At 46.5% G+C, this 19548-nt stretch overlaps 1 protein-coding gene across 1 annotated transcript in view; it reads right to left on the bottom strand.

The window, feature by feature from the left end:
• Positions 1-19548, bottom strand: part of PRKG2 (protein kinase cGMP-dependent 2) — a 79744-nt gene that overhangs the window by 59306 nt on the left and 890 nt on the right. The window lies entirely within an intron of this gene.

Consider the following 19548-nt stretch of genomic DNA (forward strand, 5'->3'; position numbering starts at 1 on the left):
ACCTCCTAGAAGGGGAGGCGAAAAGGAAATAACCCCCCTGAGCAGCCATCTCCCTGGCTCTGTAGGGATGGGAAATTGAAAAAGCCTTCCACGTCTTTTAAAACTCAGCTTCCCAGCTAACATCGTGACTCCCTTCACGTGCTCTTCCTCGTGTAATTCGTCTCTTGTAGCTTAGCTCTCAGTGCTCCTTTCTCGCACTTCTTTTACTGCCACATAGAGTTGCCAGCTCAGGGTTGGGAAATCCCTGAAGATTTGAGAGTGGAAACTGGGGAGGATGGAGTTTGGGAAGGGGAGGGACCTCAGCAGGGTATGATTCCCAAGGGTCCACCCACCAAAGCAGCCATTGTCTCCAGGGGACCTGACCTCTGCAGGCTGAAAATCAGCTGAAATTCCAGAAGATATCCAGGCCCCATCTGGAGGTTGGCAACCCAACACTGGTACTAGCACCAGTAGAAATTGAGGTGAAAAGGAGTCATTTCAATGGAACAACAGCATCTGAGCTGATTGAGAGAGGTGCCTGGAGGACTGGAAGATCTATTTTGATCAAAATAATTTAGATCAGCTCTCTCCATAAAGATGCAGGCTCGAAGCAGTTTGCAAAATGTATATGCTACAAACCATTAAAAACACCTCATTAAAAATAATACTAAGCAACAGAACCATACCCTAGTTAATATCAGATTATCTCTGATGTCTGTCATGACAGACTGAAAACCGCAGGGCATCTCGGGGGTTCAACAGAGAACTTGCCACCACCAACGACACTCACTTCTAGGTAGGGTTGCCAGCTCTGGGTTGGGAAAGTTCTGGAGGTTTGGGGAATGGAGCCAGGAGAGCAGGGGCAGCGCAAGGGTTTGTGGCGCTTGTGGCCAGCCAGCCGGGCACCCCCCCAAGTGCGCGCAAGCGCACACGCACTGGTCTGCGTGATGACATCATGCATGACGTCATCACAGGAGCGTGCTGCCGCCGGCCTGATCGCTGCGGCGGGCGGCCTCCAAGCTCTCCCGCTCGGTTGCCTACACCGCCGCAGATGCCTGCCCATGGCGGCTGCGCCCGGCTGGGGGCTTGTGCTGGTGGCGGCGTGGGGCGAGAGGGATAGGCGGCGGCTGCTTTGTGGCGCGTGCTCCCGCCCCCCGTGTCTCCTCTGGTGCCCCCTCTGGCACCCCATGCCTGAGGCCACCGCCTACCTGGCCTCAATGGACGTGCCGGCCCTGCAGGAGAGGGTGCAGTTTAGGGATGGGAGGGGCCTCAGTGGGATATGATGCCATAGACTCCACCCTCCATAGACTCCACCCTCCAGGGACACTGATCTCTGACATCTGGAGATCGATTGTAATTCCGGAAGATCTCCACCCACCACCCAGAGACTGGCAAGCCTACTTCTAGGGGACTCTTGCAAAAGTTCTTTGAAAGCGTACAGCCTTATAAGCCATGCAGAGGCAGGGGTGACAACAGTTCTTGCAGTATGACTTTTCTTGTTTCCTGCACCATCTCCAGGCACTTTTCCTCTTGGAAAATGGGAGATGGGCACAGGGTCACCAGCTGGAGGTGGCAAATGCTTAAGTATGGTGCTCAAGTATGCAGACCCAAATGAGGTCCACTAATCTGGACAGAATCCCATGCAAACTGAATGTGCATCTTAGAACATTTCCCCAAACTCTCTGCACCCTCCAAGGGGTCCTCAGCTGACAATTTCACAAGGAAAAAGCTGCCCTGAAGCTGAAGATGGTTTGCAAGCCCCTGATTCAACCTATCGCTCACTTAACCTTCCAATACATCACGTTGTTTTGGAAAGCTACAATGCAGACTACCAAAGGGATGTGACATATTTTATCAAGGAAAAAAAAAGAAGAACCAAGACAACCCCCAGCATTAACAATGTATTTATTCACCAGCGTGACGCATAAAATGCAAAGACATCTGAGCCTTGCCCAGAGAGCTTATAATCTAGATAATTATTTTTTATGTAGTGCCGTAAACAGACATGGTGATTTATAGAACAGCCTAAGAAAGCATCGTCAACAGAAGAAATAGCAGGGACGGCAGGAAGGGTTACATCTGTGCTTAGTCCTTGTGGCCCCTTCTTACATGTCCAGGGTACGGCCGATCGCCACCTTGGAGTCAGGTAGCAATCTTCTCCAGGCCATTTTGGCTACGGATCTTGATGCTGTTTTGCCATCCTCTGGGCATGGAGCAGGGGTCACTGGGTGTATGTGTATGTGTGGGGGGGAGTAATTGTGAATTTCCTGTATTGTGCAGGAGGTTGGACTAGATGACCTTGGAGGTTCCTTCCAACCCTATGATTTTATTATTCTAGCAGGGTTGTCAACTCCAAGTTGGGAAATTCCTCAAGATTTCCAGGTAGAGTCCACCCTCCAATTGATTGATTGATTGATTGATTACATTTATATCCCGCCCTCCCCACGAGCAGGCTCAGGGCTGGTTACAGCAATAGATAGATTACAGTGTAAAACAGATAAAACAGTGAAAACAATAAAATCACATCTCAACATAGCAGTATACATTTCAGTATCCCAGATGGTGCGCCATTCCCCTTTCCCTGCACATCATACACATGGGGAAAGAGGGGGAAAGAGGGTGGAGGCAGCCATTTTCTCCAGGGGAATTGATCTCTGTGGTCTGGTGATCGGGGAGATCTTCAAGGCCTGACCTGGAGGCTGGCAAACCTAAGAAACAGGTTGCTGCCTTAAAGAGCTTGCAATCCAGATCTCAACTGTGATTTTCAACAAAGTATGGGGGGAAGGGGGAAGAATGGAAGACACAAGAATTACAATGAATGAATGTGAGCAAATGTAACATTGGGGTGTTTTCGGTGTGAGATGAGGACCAATGGGTTAAACCAAAGGCCTTCTGGGAGAGAGACGTGGAGTTCTTGGATATGGATAAAGATAAAGAGCATAATAAAAATCGGGACAAGGGAAAAGAAGAAGCCAATTTCCTGATAGGCAAGTTTTGGGATTTTTGCAAGTGCCCTACGTTCAGTCATGAAAGAGTTAAATTATTATTCTGTTTGTTTAGTCAGATAGTTAGTTAGTATAGGACAACTTAGGCTTCGAGTAAATGTTCCCGCCATAGAAAGGGGAGTCTAAGGGCCAAGCTACACATGACGAATGACACTTGAATGGCAAGTGTATTTCTCCCTGTTCACTTGCCCTCCACTCAATCCACTTGCCGTTCAAGTGTCATTCGTCATGTGTAGCTTGGCCCTCAATGATGGAATCTAGGATTGTCTATTTTATTCTTTATTGGGGAGGCAATTAGCTAGCAACATATACTAAGATTTTATTGCCCTTTGTTCAGTCTCAGTTCTAAGTCTATCTCAGGGTCAAACCACACAAGACAAATTACACTCGAATTACACTAAAATACACTTGAATTACCTGTGTATTTGAGTGTAATTCGAGTGTATTTTGTCTCATGTGGTGAGACCCTCAGTCTTTCTCTCTAACCATCAAGATGTAGCTAGTTAGTTATTCTTTATTTTCTTACCAAATGTACCCTTTTTCCTGTTATGTAGTAAAAGTCTTTTTCTAGAGCTAAAACCACAGAAGTCTGTCTGCTTATTTCCAATGCGCTAACTTCAAACTCTGCTACTTTATTTCCTTTTTAATTCTCACCACCAAGAGCAGGCCAGTCTAGGAAACAATTTGCAGAAGTAGTTTGTTTAGAGGAAAGATCTGAAAGTGTTAGCTCAATGGACAGAAAAGAAGCAGCTGTCTGAAGGCAGAACAGAAGGACGAAGTGGGAGGAAAGAAGAAGGTAACAGCAAATGAGTTGAGTGCAAAAAGGAGAAAGTCAGAGAACAGAGAGAGAAAATAATCAGGAAAAAATGGGAGGAAAGACAAAAAAAAATCTCAAGCAAAGAAATTATTTTTTAAGGGAATGTGGGAGTACAAATGGAAAATACAAATGAAGTTCAGTTCAGACATCACGCCAACCTGTGACCTACGACTTGGTGTGATGACTATGCTGAGAAACCACGGTTTGTGATTGACCACTAAATTAGAATCAGAAAGCATGGTTTGAGCTGGTTTTGCTAACTATGGCTAGTGTTAATTATGCTTCAGCATGATCCCTTAAATGTCAAAACCATACAGTCTGCATCTGTAAGCCACTGCTCGCAGAGGCATAGTTCATATTAACAACAAATTGTAGCTGGTTGTTACGGGAATGTCTCAGGAGATTTGTAGGCACCCACTCCCTTTCCCCCCTATTGTACACAGCTCAAAATTAATAATTTCCACCTTTACATAGCAAAAAATTAGTTGTTATATCCAATTCGCAAACTCTGGTTTGTTCTCTTCCTTTAAGACCAGGATTTCAAACTGTGGTTTAATGACACAAATCTGATCTTGTAAAGCACTTGTAGTTCTATTAATACAGTAACTCTTGGGATATAGAAAGAAAAAAATAAATGGATTAGTTCCATTGATGGAACTGATCAGAGATTCCAGCCCAACAGCTTCAAGTTCAACCTCCAGATTAAACTACTGCAACTTGGTCTACACAGGGCTTCCCTTGGGCTTGATCCGGAAACTGCAGCTGGTTCAGAATGCAGCTGCACGGGTGGTTGCCAGAGCACCAATCATGGCTCATATAACACCTATCCTCCGTCAGCTGCACTGGTTACCGGTTGAGTACCAGGTCTGGTTCAAGGTTTTGGTGTTGACCTATAAACCCCTATGCGGACTGGACCCAGCATACCTTCGGGACCGCCTCTCCCCATATGTTCCCCGGAGGTCACTTCGATCAGCCACTAAGAACTTGCTGATGGTCCCTGGCCCCAGGGAGGTCTGCCTGGCCTCTACCAGAGCCAGGGCCTTTTCGGTTCTGGCTCCGACCTGGTGGAACTCTCTGTCTGAGGAAACTAGGGCCCAGCCCGATTTGTTATCTTTCCTCCGGGCCTGCAAGACGGAGATGTTCCACCAGGCATTTGGTGGGGGCTAGGCTGTCCTCTCGCCAGCCATACCACTGAAGACCTTCCACCACCCATGCAGGAAAATGCTGTATTTTAATATTTTATACCCGCCAATTTTAATTGTTTTGATAAAATGTTTTAATGTTTTTATAACGTTTTTACTATTTTAAACTGCTGTTAAACCGCCCTGAGCCCGTCTGACGGGGAGGGCGGTCTAGAAATGTGATTAAATAAATAAATAATAAATAAGTTTAGTTGGCTGAAGGAAACCTCCAGGAGACCAGATGGCAAAGACTATGAAATGCGTAAGATCACAAAAATCACGGGGCATTTAAAATAAAATAAGTTTAAAACCTCAAGAAGGTCCTGTGATAAGAACCAATTCAGAATAGAGCTTTGATACGTATTGCAAATAAGGATTAGCACCACATTTAGTCCAGAGTGAAATTTGAGCTGAGTTTATGGTTCCATTAACATTTATTTTTTTTATTCAACTTTATTTATACCCTGCCTTTCTCCCCAATTGGGCCAAAGTGACTCACATTGCTCTACTCTCCTCCATTTTTTCTCACAATAATCCTGTGAGGCGGGTTAGGCTGACAGTCTGTGATTGGCCCAAGGTTACCCAGTGGGTAACTGAACCTCGGTTGCCCAGATCCTAGTCCAACACTCTAGCCACTGTACCACACTGGCTCTCAGTGTTGTTCCAAAAAAAATTGCAGGCACGCTTACAGAAACATGCAATCTTTTCATCAAATTAGCTGCACATTGATCCAAAAACATCTCAGTATTTATAAAGCCATAAAGATTCTGCTCTTTGCAAACTACATTTACTCTTTCCATGCTGTTGCAATCAGCTGTTGCACTCTCCTGCATCAATCCTCTCTGCAACAGCGGTACAGCTTTATGGCCCATGTGCTACAAGTGCAAAAAAATAAGGCAATGCATCTTTGGTGGACCCCACATGTACAGCTCCCTCCTCATCCCTTGAGGTGGTGCTGCAATGCAGGGGGGCATGGCAACAGTGCATTACTGGAGAAAAGAAGAATGTAAATTTGAATGTATATGCCAGGGGTGGCCAAACTGCAGCTCGGGAGCCACATGTGGCTCTTCTAGACATATTGTGCAGCTCCTGGAGGACTCTGAGTATTGCCGTGGCCATACATTTTAGTTTAGTTTATTTCCCTCCCTTCCCTTCTTTCTTTCCATGTCTTTCATATGTTCATTAAAAATGTTGGGGTTGCCAAGTCTGACTCAGAAAATACCTGAGGACTTTATGGGTGAAGCCTAGCAAGGATGTGATGTCACTTTTGTGATGTCACTTCCAAGTCAAAAGTCAGGTGATGTTTCTTCCCAAGCTCCACCACTTCCAATGATGTCACTTCCAGCATACTGCACCAAACCCCACCCCTTCCTGTGAAGGCACTTTCAGGACACTGCCCCAAACCCGCCTCTTCATCTGAAGTCACTTCAATGCATCATGTCTTGCGGCTCTCAAACATCTGACATTTATTCTATGTGGCTCTTACATTAAGCAAGTTTGGCCACCCCTGGTATATGCCATGGTAGCCTTTCTCACTCCTAGCCCAGAAGACTATCTCAGCATCCTGTTGCCTGGGCTACTTGCACCATCCATGAGCCAGATGAAACACACACTTCAAAATGCCTCTTCAGCCCATTAGACTGATAACTAAAACCATTTCTGGTACAAATCAATGTTTGTTCATGATGGGCACAAACCCTGTTAACTGTTGGGCCTGCAGGGCATGCCAGGATTAATGATGAAAGTCATAAACTAATTTTCAGTTGGCATGATGTACGAAAGCAGGAACCTTTACAGGACTTTGTTTCCTTCCAGGTAACAACAATTCTTGGAAACTGTAGTTAAGAATCTCAGTTGGTGGGAAAGCAACTATATTTATCTGTTTATTTAGATCATTTCACCCCAATGGAGACATCAAATGGCCTACAACAGTGTTCCACCCCCACCCACCCCCATTTTATCATCACAACAACCTCCCTGGGAGATAGGTTAGGCTGGGCGAGAGCGATTGGCTCAAGGTTACCCAGCAAGTTTCCATGGCAGAGAGGAAACTCTGACACTTTTACGGCTACACCGCACTGGTTTTCACTCAAAAGGTGGCAGCTAGTTGGAAGACTGCCCTCTTCAAACTTCACACGCTAGATGAAAGGAAGAGGAGGGAAGTCAGAGCTTAGCAATTAAATGAGTTTATGCCAGGACTGCCAGCTCCGTATTGGGAAATTCCTGGAGATTTGGGGAGTGAAGCCTGGGGAAAGCAGGGTTTGGGGAGGGGAGGGACCTCTGCAGGGTAGATCATCGAGTCCACCTTCCAAGACAGTCACTTTCTCCAGGGGAACAGATCTCTTGTCTCCTGGAGCTCAGCTCTAATTCTGGGAGATCTGTAGCCACCACCTGGAGGTTGGCAACCCTAATTTATGCCCATTCTGGTTTGTTCACAAATCATGACATCTGAACTGAGCTTTACTGGTTTGCAAGTGAGCAGATCCGGACTGATTGCTAACTTGCAGGCCAACCTTTGATCTAGGAACTCCTTGTGACTGGTATTATCAGTAGGGCTGATAGGTCATAAGAAGTAAATCCCGACCACTCTGGAAATGTCCAAGGTCTCTTCTTGCTCGGACTCATAAAACAAGGTAAAATTGTCCCCGAGAAATAAACTTCCTTGTGCGATATCTGGAGGGCACCTTAAGAGAGAATGATCACTTCCCATTTAGCAGCTTGATTTATTTCCTTTATTACCTGTACAGCAAGCTTGAGAATGAAGGATGGCAACAATAAAAGTTTAGAAAAACAAGCTCAGAGGCATAGTAATCATCCAACTTGTGGGCTATGCTACAGCCCTGGCACGCCGTGCCATAAATAGGTCACATTCTTCAGTAGAAAACAAATTTTGTAAGCACCGGCTAAACCATATCATCGACGTCATCTTGCATAAGTGACCTTTTCCTAAGGAAAATCCACTTAGACCCCACTCTGTTTTAACAGAGTTGGGCAGTAATCTGGATATGATCTTGAAGAGATCATGTCCCTCATTTTCACTTGGGGAAGCATCTGTCCAAAACCGAACCTAAACTGATCCTGAATGATTTTTGCTTCTCTCAGTTATAAGGTTTAGCAGCACTTTGTATTCTTGTTTCTCTGTGTTTATTCTTTCCTGTGTAATTTGGTTTGATGTGTTTAAATAATGGGGAATAACAAACAAAATATGAGAACTAGAGAAAGCTCATGGTATTTTTCACATTCAACATACGGAAAGTTTTTGAAAGAGGCAGTAAGTTCTAAGATAACTTCAGACAAAACCTCCAGGTCTTCCTGCCAGCAGCCCTCTTCCCCTACTGTTGCTTGGTGAGCTGGCAGAGGGGAATGGGGGGCGGGAATCAATGTTGCCAGCAATGCGGTGATGTCACTTCCAGTGTGACCCAGCAATGACTTCACCGCATAGGGGCAATGTTGCAGGATTCACCCCCAAACCTACATTTAAACCATAGAGTTTCAGGTGAACGCTAGAGCATTGCCCCTACCTGATGATGTCACTTCCAGGTTGCACCAGAAAGGACATCACCATGTTGCCACGATATCGTCAGAGAGGCTCCCACCATGCCAATATATGCGGTACCAGCCTTGGGCTGGCATCCTTTCCTGAAACTGAGTCCCATTCTCACATCACCTTAATAGCCTGTTGCAACAGGAAAACTCCTTCCTGTGTCGCAAAAGCTCTAGGTGACACGGCAGAAGCCCACGCTGCAGCTCTTCTCCACGCTGATGTTGCTCTTGGAAGCGTGATACTATCATGGGGAAGTGGGACTCGGCACAGGGCTCCTGCCACCTGGCTGTGACACAGAAAGGAGCTGTGCTGTGGCAGCTCTCAGGCTGTGACGGTAACATGCTGGGGCCCTGAAGTTGGAGGGGGGGGGGGACACGTGAAACGAGGTTCACATGAGCATCCCTAGGGACCTCGTAACGTGTATTTCCACGTGTATAATGGTGCTCGACTGATTAGAAGAACTCGGGTAACAGTCATGAGAAAACCAATTCTGCCTGAGATCTTGGAGCATTGCCACTACTACCCAAGGCTGCCTCTAGGATAACTTAAATGTAAGTTTCTGAATGGCACTATTGAGAGCAAAACTCACAACAGCTTATTGCATGCCCACGTTTAGCAGTGCCTTCTAACGGGATGGTGACTCCTTCTGGCCCCGAAACTTCGCATACTGAAAGTTGCTCATTGTTCCAATCCTGAATCACAACCTCTAATGATTAACCAGACCTTTAGTCTGTTTTCTCAAATTATTTCTTTCCTATCACCTTCCCCCACCTCCCACCCAGTGACTCAATTTGTAATATTTGTTTGCCCTGGTGTATTTAATTATTGCAGAAAACATCAAGAAAAATTCATCAAAGACCCATCTGTTGCATTTTCTCTCTCCCCCATAAATGCTGACTGATGAAAATAAAAATCACCATCTTCCTTGTGTTTCCCCATTATAAATGCCCTCGGAGTAATACTTAGCGGGCGTATAATAGTATGCAATAATAATGCATTTCCATTATGTGATATTAAAGTGGAAAAACAAATTACAGGCTTCAAATATCAAGAGCAGAAACAAAACTGGGGGTGGGCGGGTGTAAGGCCGATTAAACTGATATGAAAAGAGTTCAGGATATGATGTGCTGAAACAGAAACTGGTCTGTGCACAAATGCGCTCTTGCATAGCTCCCATTGATTTCAATGGAACTTGCATAAAACCACCTCCTGGGAGACTCTGCTCATAAAACCAAGCAGGTATGTGCAGGGTAAAGAAGAGATCAAACATTTATTTAATTTACTCATTTATATCCCACTTTTCTCCCGAATGGGGACCCAAAACAACTTTCTCCTCTCCTCTATTTTAGCCTCACAACAACCCTATGAGGTAGGCTGAAAGTGTATAACTGCCCCAAGGTCACTCAGGGGACTTCCACGGCAGACCAGGGAATCAAACCTGGGTCTCCCAGATCCCAGTCCATCACTGTAGCCAGTAAACCACAGAGACTGTCACACTGGCCTTTTATGGAATGACCCCACGTCCATTCAAGCCAGATTTTCTTATGAATGAACATTCGAGCCGAACATTCAAGCTGAGCAAAACCAAGAGGAGTCTACGAAAGGAAAAGATCAAGACATACATGGTACAAAACTCAGAATCAATATGTATAAAGATAGGTTACCCACTGGCTGCTAGTTACCCATCCATTCCTCAATATGAATTGAATTTTCAGGCCAAGCTAGAGGTAAAAGGGACAGCTGTGTTTCTTTCTTCACTTCTGCCCCCTTGTCATATAACACAGAGGGGAGATCTAAATTTATTTATTTATATATTTATACCCTACCTTTCCACATGGTTCAAAGTGGCTTACAGTAACAGTTATTTTAAAAATTCCAAGTTAAAACCAAAATAATATAACAAATCCCAAGTCTCTTCCTCCTTCATCCCCTTAAAAGATGCCTGACCTTCACATCCCCACAAAATAGGGATGCCAGTCCCATGTGAGGGGCAGGGGATCCCCAGCTCCCACCCTCCACCCCCACACCTGCTTACCTGGCCAGTGTGCAGGAGGAACGTGCCACCTGTGGGCGGGGGGGGGGGAACCTAACAACCCTATCGCAAAAGCCCTTGCAAACGAGCAAGGCTTGCAGCCCTTTGTGAAGATCTCCAAGGAAGGGGCTCCCCTAACCTCTTCAGGGAGCCCATTCCACAGAGCAGGGGCCACGATGGAAAAGGCCCCATCTCTGGCCAATGCCAGACAGGCCACCCACAGTGGTGAGGTAGCCAACCAATGGCTGCCTCAGGACCATAGCTGATGCTCAGGGATATATGGGAAGAGATTAAAGATTAATGCAGGTGAGGGGGGAACCCTCCCCCTTTACCTCACTGCACTCTGTTCCCACAGGCAATTTTCTTGCTAGGGAATTCTGATATGGGGAAAGTCCCAGGTGGATAAACATGTCTACAACTACAGGGTGCCGGAAGGTGGGAATGAAGTTGCCTTGTATGAAGGCACAACAGTCTCTGGCTTCTCTCTGCACGGGCCTCAGAACATCAAAGGCCACGTATCCTCAGCAGGGGGCTAGAGAGACCACCATCCAACCACTGCCCGAGCACCTGCCATTTGACGTCAAAGGCAGAACAGCGTGTAGCTGCTTCATGCTGGACTCTCAGAACAGCCGAGAGTAATGAGGGGATAAAACATACTTTCAACAAGGGGGCCTCATATTTGGGGGGAAGAGATGAGAGGGAAGATGGTTAAGGCGGTTTTTAAATTGCTGCAAGCAGCTTCGAGGGCTTCATCATCGAAAACGGGATAGAAATGGAGTAAGTCATTAAAAATACTCAAGACTGGCAGCAGCTCCCCGGGATCTCGGATAAACCAACTCCTTAGGTTTGCCATCCCCTCCCTACCTTTAAAGTGGGGGATGAGGTTGCTAGGCAGGTGCAGGGGGGCGATCCACATTTTCCCTATGTTTGGGGTTAATTTGGTCCAGTGGAAACCCCCCCATTTCCAGTTTTGAGTCACAAGTGTGTCATCAGGGCCTCTGGAGAGTGTGAGCCATTTCAACGTGTGCTCTGGTGGCTCCTGGCCTGCCTCCCTGCTCCCCCCCCCAACTGGTAGGGGTGCCAGTCTGCCTCCAGATCCGCTGGAGGCAGAGGATCTCCCGCTTCCACCCTCCACCCTGGCCAGTGGGGGGGGGGGGGAACACACCTCCTGGGGTGCGCTCCCAGGCCCCACAGCATGCTCCTGTGTGCTACAGCAGCCCAATCAGGACCCGAATCAGCCCGGATCAGGCCCAAATTAGCCCACATCAGGCCACTGTGGAGCAAAGCAGCACTCCCACACTCTGCAGCGGCCCAATCTGGGGGAAATTGGCCCAAATTGGGACCGCATTGGCCCAGATAGGGCCAGAATTGGCCCCAATTGGGCCACTGTGGAGCATGGGAGTGCTCCCAGGGTGGCCCGCAGCCCGTATGATGACGTCACTTCCCAGAAGTGATGTTATCATGCAGGCTGGGAGTGCACGCACGCGACCAGTGTAGAAAAGGTAAGTGCCGGGCCTCCCACCTCCTGCCCAGGCAGTACGGGGACCTGGCAACCCTACTTACTGGCCAAGTGGGGTCACAAAGCAAGGGCAGGGGATCCTCCATCCCCTAGCAGAGTGAACCCTACAACTCCTTGATCCTTTCACACACACATACACCCATGCAACTTAGTCTTTTAACTGCAAGTGCTACGGATTGAGCCTGGAGCCTTGTGTGTGTCAAGCAGATAATCTTCCCTTCAAGTCCCCAGCCATTCCTCAAAATTAAGGTGGAGAAGGGGCTAGATACAGTTCCCCTCACCTGTTTTCCACCTTCTGATGTAAAAATTAGACCATGGCCTTCTCCCACTGTTTTAATAGAAAACGGGGGAAATCCATGGAAAACGAACACGGTTTCTTTCATTGAGGTTGTATTTTAGAAAGCCATGCTGACCAGGTTTGCTTCCAGTCCTGCTCACATCTATTCTATGGGGCTTACTTCCAGGAAAGCATTCTTCGGATTGCACTAAGTTCCTAACAGAGAAGAAAAAGGGCAAGGCAGAAATATCATGAATTACAGTACAATCCTAAGCAGAGTTACTCTAGCCTAAGCCCATTGAAGTCAATGGGCTTAGACTGGAGTAACTCTGCTAAGGATTGCACTGTTAATTTCTTACACAAAGACTCGAGGGGGTCTCTTACCTTTAAAACAGATTTTAAATTTGTAGAGATATGCAAATCTCCCTTTAATGTTGTTATACATTGGACTGCTATTGTAATATTAAGGCTAACATTGAAAATACAGGACTTCTAAGGAACCCGAAAAATACTTTTCTGAATGAGAGAGCATCACAAACTACAGGCTTGAACACAATCCTACAAGACCCTTATGGTATTAGCAGCTTGTAACAAGTCTGCTTTCACACTGATTTCACAGACAGGGAAAGAGACTCTTCCAAGGCAATTTTGCTCATCTTTGCCAAACAATTTATGCCAATTTATTCTGAAAAACCCTGATTTCATTTCCTCTTGTTGATGCTAACAATGGCAACTCACTCTCACAGCACAGTATATTAAAAAAGAGACAGCAATCACTCTTGTTTAATCCAAACAAATTGATCTTTATCTATTTTAATGCGTGTGCTATTCTCCACACTTTTATTATCCTTATCTGGCAAAGAAATATTGCCGCAAACACTGTAACCCTGCAACCAGTTACTGCGAGTATACTAAGGGCTGCGTCATATGACTGGTGGCCACCATACAACTGTTTCCAAGAACAAAGCAGAGATGCCAGTTTCATGAACCAGTTCGTCCATGAATTGTCATCGCTGTGACAATCACGGCATTCCCAAACAGGTGCCAGTCCATACCACTAGCTCTTCCATTCCAACCTGGTCATGCTGCAAATCGGCAAAATGTGCCCCTTTGACGAGTTTCACAGCTTGGATCTGAACGAGCTCTGGTAAGACTGGCTACAAGCCATGATGGCTTTCTACTCCCTCCAGTATCAGAGGCAGTATGTCTCTTTATATCACTTGCTGGGGAGTACAGATGGGAGAATGCGGTTGCAGTAATCCTGCATACGAGCTTCCTAGAGGGACCTGGGCAGCCACTGCATCAACAGAAAGCTGGACTGGACGGGCCTTTGCTCTGATCCAGCAGGGCTCCTCTTACGTTCTTATGATTATCTCTCAACTTACCTGATTGCAAAAAGGGAATTATAATGATTATACCTCCAGGGGATGTTGAGAGATCAAAGTCCCTTTCAAGTTCGAGACAAGTATGTAACAGACCCTCTTAAAATCACCTTAAAATCAGATGCATCTGACAAAGAGAGCTGTGGTTCTCAAAAGCTTATGCTACAGATGCATCTGACGAACAGAGCTGTGGTGCTCAAAAGCTTATGCTACAGATGCATCTGACGAAGAGAGCTGTGGTTCTCAAAAGCTTATGCTACAGATGCATCTGACAAAGAGAGCTGTGGTTCTCAAAAGCTTATGCTACAAATGCATCTGACGAAGAGAGCTGTGGTTCTCGAAAGCTTATGCTACAGTAATGTTAGTTAGATTTAAAAGGTGCTACTGGACTCTTTTCTATTTTGCTACTACAGACTAACACGGCTAACTCCTCTGGATTTAAAATCAGCTGTGGCACATAAGAATTAGCTCCGGGCAACCAGTAGAGATGCTTCACTATGTTGTCGTTTCCCTGTCGTGCGGGCCATCGACACATATATGTAAACACATGCTAGCAGAACTTGTTTATGAAATAGGTCCTTCTGTGGATCACTCATAAGGCTGATTATATATAAGCCAGTTTGGTGAGCCAGTTTGAGAGCCAGTTTGGTGTAGTGGTTAATACGGAGAACCGGGTTTGATTCCCCACTCCTCCACCTGAAGCCAGCTGGGTGACCTTCAGTCAGTCACAGCTCTCTCAGAGCTCTCTCAGCCCCACTCACCTCACAGGGCGATTGTTATTGTGCGGATAATAACAACGTATTTTGTAAACCGCTCTGAGTGGGTGTTAAGTTGCCCTGAAGGATGGTATATAAATCAGTTGTTGTTGTTATAAATAATAAACTGAACACACACCTCATGGGCGCACATAGCCATAAAATGAATCCAGATCCCTTCGTATTCCCCAGAGTATGAATTCCTACATTTTTTTAAAGAGGGACCTTCATATAACAGTGATTTCTGATGAGAGATTATGCAAGGAGTATATTAGTGCGCACGTCTGCTTTGGAGTGGGCAGGGGTGGAAGCATCTGGGAGAGACTGAATGTAGAGGTCAATCAATAACAGTTTCAGCAAAATAGTCAAAAATGCCTACGGGAATTTTTCTGCCTATAGCAATGACTGCATCTGATCAAACATCTGGTAGATTTCAACATTTTCTCCATGCCCACAGCTGTGAGTTCCATGCTTACAAGAAAATGGATGTACCATTTTCGCAACAAGGGCACTTGCTGGGACACATTAAACTGAACTGGTTGCCAGGGCAGTGGCCAATGTCTGGCGTATAAGAATGTTTACCATAGAGGTACAGAGATAGAACAGGCTCCCGTTGACATTTGCAGAACATAAAAGCTTGGAAAAAACCAGGCTCTGATTGGATTCAAGTTTGGCTAGGTCAACATTCCGGCTTCCATTTTAAGATGAGAGCCAGTCTGGGGTAGTGGTTAAGAGCAGCAGGACTCTAATCTGGAGAGCCAGGTTTGATTCCCCACTCCTCCGCTCGAAGCCAGCTGGGTGACCTTGGGTCAGTCACAGCTTCTAGGAGCTCTGTCAGCCCCACCCACCTCACAGGTGGTTTGTTGTGGGGATAATAATGACATACTTTGTAAACCGCTCTGAGTGGGCATTAAGTTGTCCTGAAGGGCGGTATATAAATCAAATGTTGTTGTTGTTATAAAACTCTATATTGGGGAGTCAACAAACTTTTTATGAGTATTCCATTTTATGAGTATTCTGTGCCAGAAGGAGAAATGTCACAGCTTTCCCATTAACCACCCCCTTCCAGGAAGGGTAGAAAACGCCACAGAAATATCTTTTATATTTTGATTTACAGATAATAGGTTCCTAACAATAAACCTCAGTTTATTTAGCACATTTATGTGCCTATGGCTTTAATTTGTTGTGTCTCCGCATGCATTCAGTGCTGTGTCACTCCTTTCTAATGCTAAAGTGCTACTTTAGTTTCAAATGAGGCATTCTTAAAAGTTCCAGCTAGTAACTACCGTTTTTTGTGATTTGTAAGAATTTTCCTTAAGGAAATGCTGGAGCATACAAGGTTAGGAGGTTAAAAAACAACCTTGCTTAGCTGCGACTCTCCCATATGGCCCACAGCAATTTTCATTTTAATACCGGAAGGTCACTCTGTGTTGACTATTGTCGTATTCTGTCTGTTTTGCAGTTCCCAAGGGAAGTGAGGAAAAGCTGCTTGCTGTCAAACCATCCTTGCTTCGCATTGGAGGTTTGAGTCTTTCAAATGGAACCCAGATCTGTAACAAGATTCATTTAGCCTCCGGATCTTTCTCTGACTACAGTGTACACAGAGATCACTTCTTGCCATAACAAGTGTCACAGAAAACTGATATGCTGCCTGGAAAGCCAACAGACACTTCAGGGCCAAGCTACAAGTGACGAATGACACTTGCCTGACAAGTGAACAGACTCATGTGTATTCCTCCCTGTTCACTTGCCATTCACTTGCGCTCCACTTGATCAAGACTCACGTGTATTCGGGCCAAGCTACACATGACGAATGACACTTGAACGGAAAGTGGATTGAGTGGAGGGCAAGTGAACAGGGAGAAATACACTTGCTGTTCAAGTGTCATTCGTCATGTGTAGCTTGGACCGAATACACGTGAGTCTTGATCAAGTGGAGCGCAAGTGAATGGCAAGTGAACAGGGAGGAATACACATGAGTCTGTTCACTTGCCAGGCAAGTGTCATTCGTCACTTGTAGCTTGGCCCTCAGAGAACCACCACTGATGTTGAGTACTTGAGAGCTGAGGATCACTAAAACATCCTAAGGACCAAGTCAGAATAAACTGGTGGGAGTGATGGAGAGGAAGAAATATGACCGTCAGACTCCCTTTCAAGTTCATGGCACTAACTTTAAACTGAAATTGCATTACATGATAAAAACCTACTGACATTCCTCATTTTTAAAAAGGTGATTTCTCACCGAGTCGATGTTAGCTACCTTAAATATTTATAAATATTCTATCTACACAAGGGAAGAGCTGGTGGGGGTGGGGGCAGTGTTTATTTCAGTGTAGGAGAAGCTCAGCAATATCCCGTTCGGATACAAGAGAGGCCACACTGCAGCAACAGTGACCTACATACTGCGGCTGGAGTGGAGAAGGCATCCTGAAGGAAAGCTCCAGAGCAACAAGGACAGAATGGAAGAGCAAAAAGAAAATCTAGACCAGCGGTCTTTGATATTCCAGACCCAAGTGTGTGCATGTATGTGAACCGTCAAGTAGCAACTGATACCAGCAAGGGGCTGTCAAAGCAAGTGAGAAGCAAAGGTGGTTTGTCAATGACTTGCTCTGCAGCTTCTTCCTCGGTGTTTACCCATCCAAGTACTGACCCTGCTTAGTTTCCAAGATCTGACATGATTGGGCTACACTGTGGGCCAAGCTACAAGCGAGGAGTGACACTTGAACGGCAAGTGGATTGAGTTGAGCGCAAGTGGAGGGCAAGTGAACAGGGAGGACTACACTTGCTGTTCAAGTGTCATTTGTCACTTGCAGCTTGGCCCTATGCCACCAATCTTTCCCCCTACCCAAGACCCACCTGTAATACCTAAGTGGCAGCATGGGATCCCTTAAACTGCAAACATCAAAGTCCCATGATAAAATGAGGGGGGAGCCACAGTTATGACCTGATTGGCATTAAGGACAGAACTGTGGGCACCAGACCAGGAGAGCCATGAAGCCAGAACAGAAGCCAAGCACCAGGAGGGAGGAACAAGCCATCCACCACAGACACGGGGGAACGGCCGTCATTGCCGAGTGACCTTGCCAAACTGACCTGCTGATCGCCGCTGCAGAGAAGGAGGACGTGCAGCATCTTTGCTTTTCTATGCAAGCAACAAGTGGCTCACACCTGAATCACTGGATGCACCTGAATCACAGCTTGAAAACTGATCGACAGTAAAATTAGTATCATATCTACTGTGAAGACATCAATCAAACCCATTGGCAAAAAAAAAAAAAACCAACGGAGAATAGCATTAAGGCACACAGTGAAGGCATGCAATTAGACGAAACTCACCTTTGCTCTAAATGTTCGAGCTGGCTTTATATAAAGAAGGGGGACAGCCACGGCCTCCTCCCAAAGCTGGATACATGTGCCCCAGCTCACCACACCGGCATTTAAGCTTTCTTTTTCATCCAGCGCCAGTCCCAGGTTTTGAGGGGCCCTGGGCAGACTGCCCAAAGGTCCCCTACCACTGTGCCCCCCTCATGCCTCCCTTTCCACCCACCCTCCTGTGTCATGTTCCCAGCTGACTGAACTCTTCCTGCCTGCTCTCACAGCTGCCTGCGCTTTCTTCGACAGCACTGGTCAATACATGCAGCTGGCAGTGCTGCCGCTGTGGCCGCCAGAAGCGCCACCAATGTGACAACCTGCATGGTTTCCCCATCGACATTGGAAAGCTGGGGTCATGAGTGGCGGAGCGCCGGGCAAGCAAACGGGCAGGGAAGGGCACACAGCCGAGGGGAAGGGAGGTGAATGGGTGGGTAGGGGGGTCAATGACAGCGGGCCCCGCTAGAAGGCCTGGGCCTCGGCAGCTGCCCCACCTCAGGGTGTGCTGACACCAGACCTGCTTCCTTCTTCTCGCCACTCCAGTTTCGTCTTCCCCAGCTTTAGATGATAAGCACCTCAGAGACGGAGTCTGCATTTTACTCTGCGCTTGCACCTTGCACCATTAGAGTCCTGCAGCAGCAATGGTCAAGCTCGACCAGTTACCTCCTGAGAGCAGAACCACAAGTGACAAAAGGCACAGATTGGACACTTGTCAGCTTCCCTCAAGTTTTGATGGGAAATGTAGGCATCCTGGTCTTGCAGCTTGGCTCTCCGACTGCTGTCCAATGGACTTTTCAACTATCACTTGTCCAACTTTCCGCCAAGCTTTCTACATTTCCCATTAAAACTTGAGGGAAGCTGACAAGTGTCCAACCTGTGTCATTTGTCACTTGTATTTCTGCTCTAAGTGAATAATAGCATGGAACAGGTCAACGTGGTACCATTGCCACTGATGGCCTAAATCAAGGCACGGCAACAAAAGCCTAGAAGTGAGCTCAGCAGACTGCAGTGCAATCCTATAGACTGTTGGTTCTCCATCACGAAGAGAAATATATAACCCCCATGAACTTGCACCCCATGATGAGACTATATAGTCCTGGCCCATCTGTCATGGCTATCACACAGAACTTCTTAAGGCATAGAAACATAGAGCTGGAAGGGACCCAAGGGGTCATCTAGTCCAACCCCCTGCATAATGCTACCCCACTCCACTCCCCCAGTGACTCCTACTCTAGGTCCAGGTTCCCTGGCCAATATGGTCTGGAGGAAAATTCTTCCATGACCCCAAAGTGACGATCAGCTTTACCCCAGGCACATAGTAAAGGGCCATGAGAGATGAGCACTGGCTCATATCTTCCTGCCCTCCCTCTCATACTCTGCTTAAATTCATATTGAGTCATAGATCAGCATAGCTGTCGGATGACCATCTAGCCTCTTCTTTAAAACCTCCAAAAGAAAGAAAGCCCACCAGCTCCCAAGCCTGTTCCACTGAGGAACCGCTCGGTCAGAAGTTCTTCCTAATATTTAGCCAGAAACAATTTTGATTCAGTTTTAACCCACTGTTTCTGGTCCGACCCTCTGGGGCAAAAGAAAACAACTCCATCCTCTACAGAACAGACCTTCAGATACTTGAAAATGGTTCTCGTATCACTTCTCAGTCGTCTCCTCTCCAGGCTAAACATACCGAG

Source organism: Eublepharis macularius, chromosome 10, assembly GCF_028583425.1.
Source record: "Eublepharis macularius isolate TG4126 chromosome 10, MPM_Emac_v1.0, whole genome shotgun sequence".
NCBI lineage: Eukaryota > Metazoa > Chordata > Lepidosauria > Squamata > Eublepharidae > Eublepharis > Eublepharis macularius.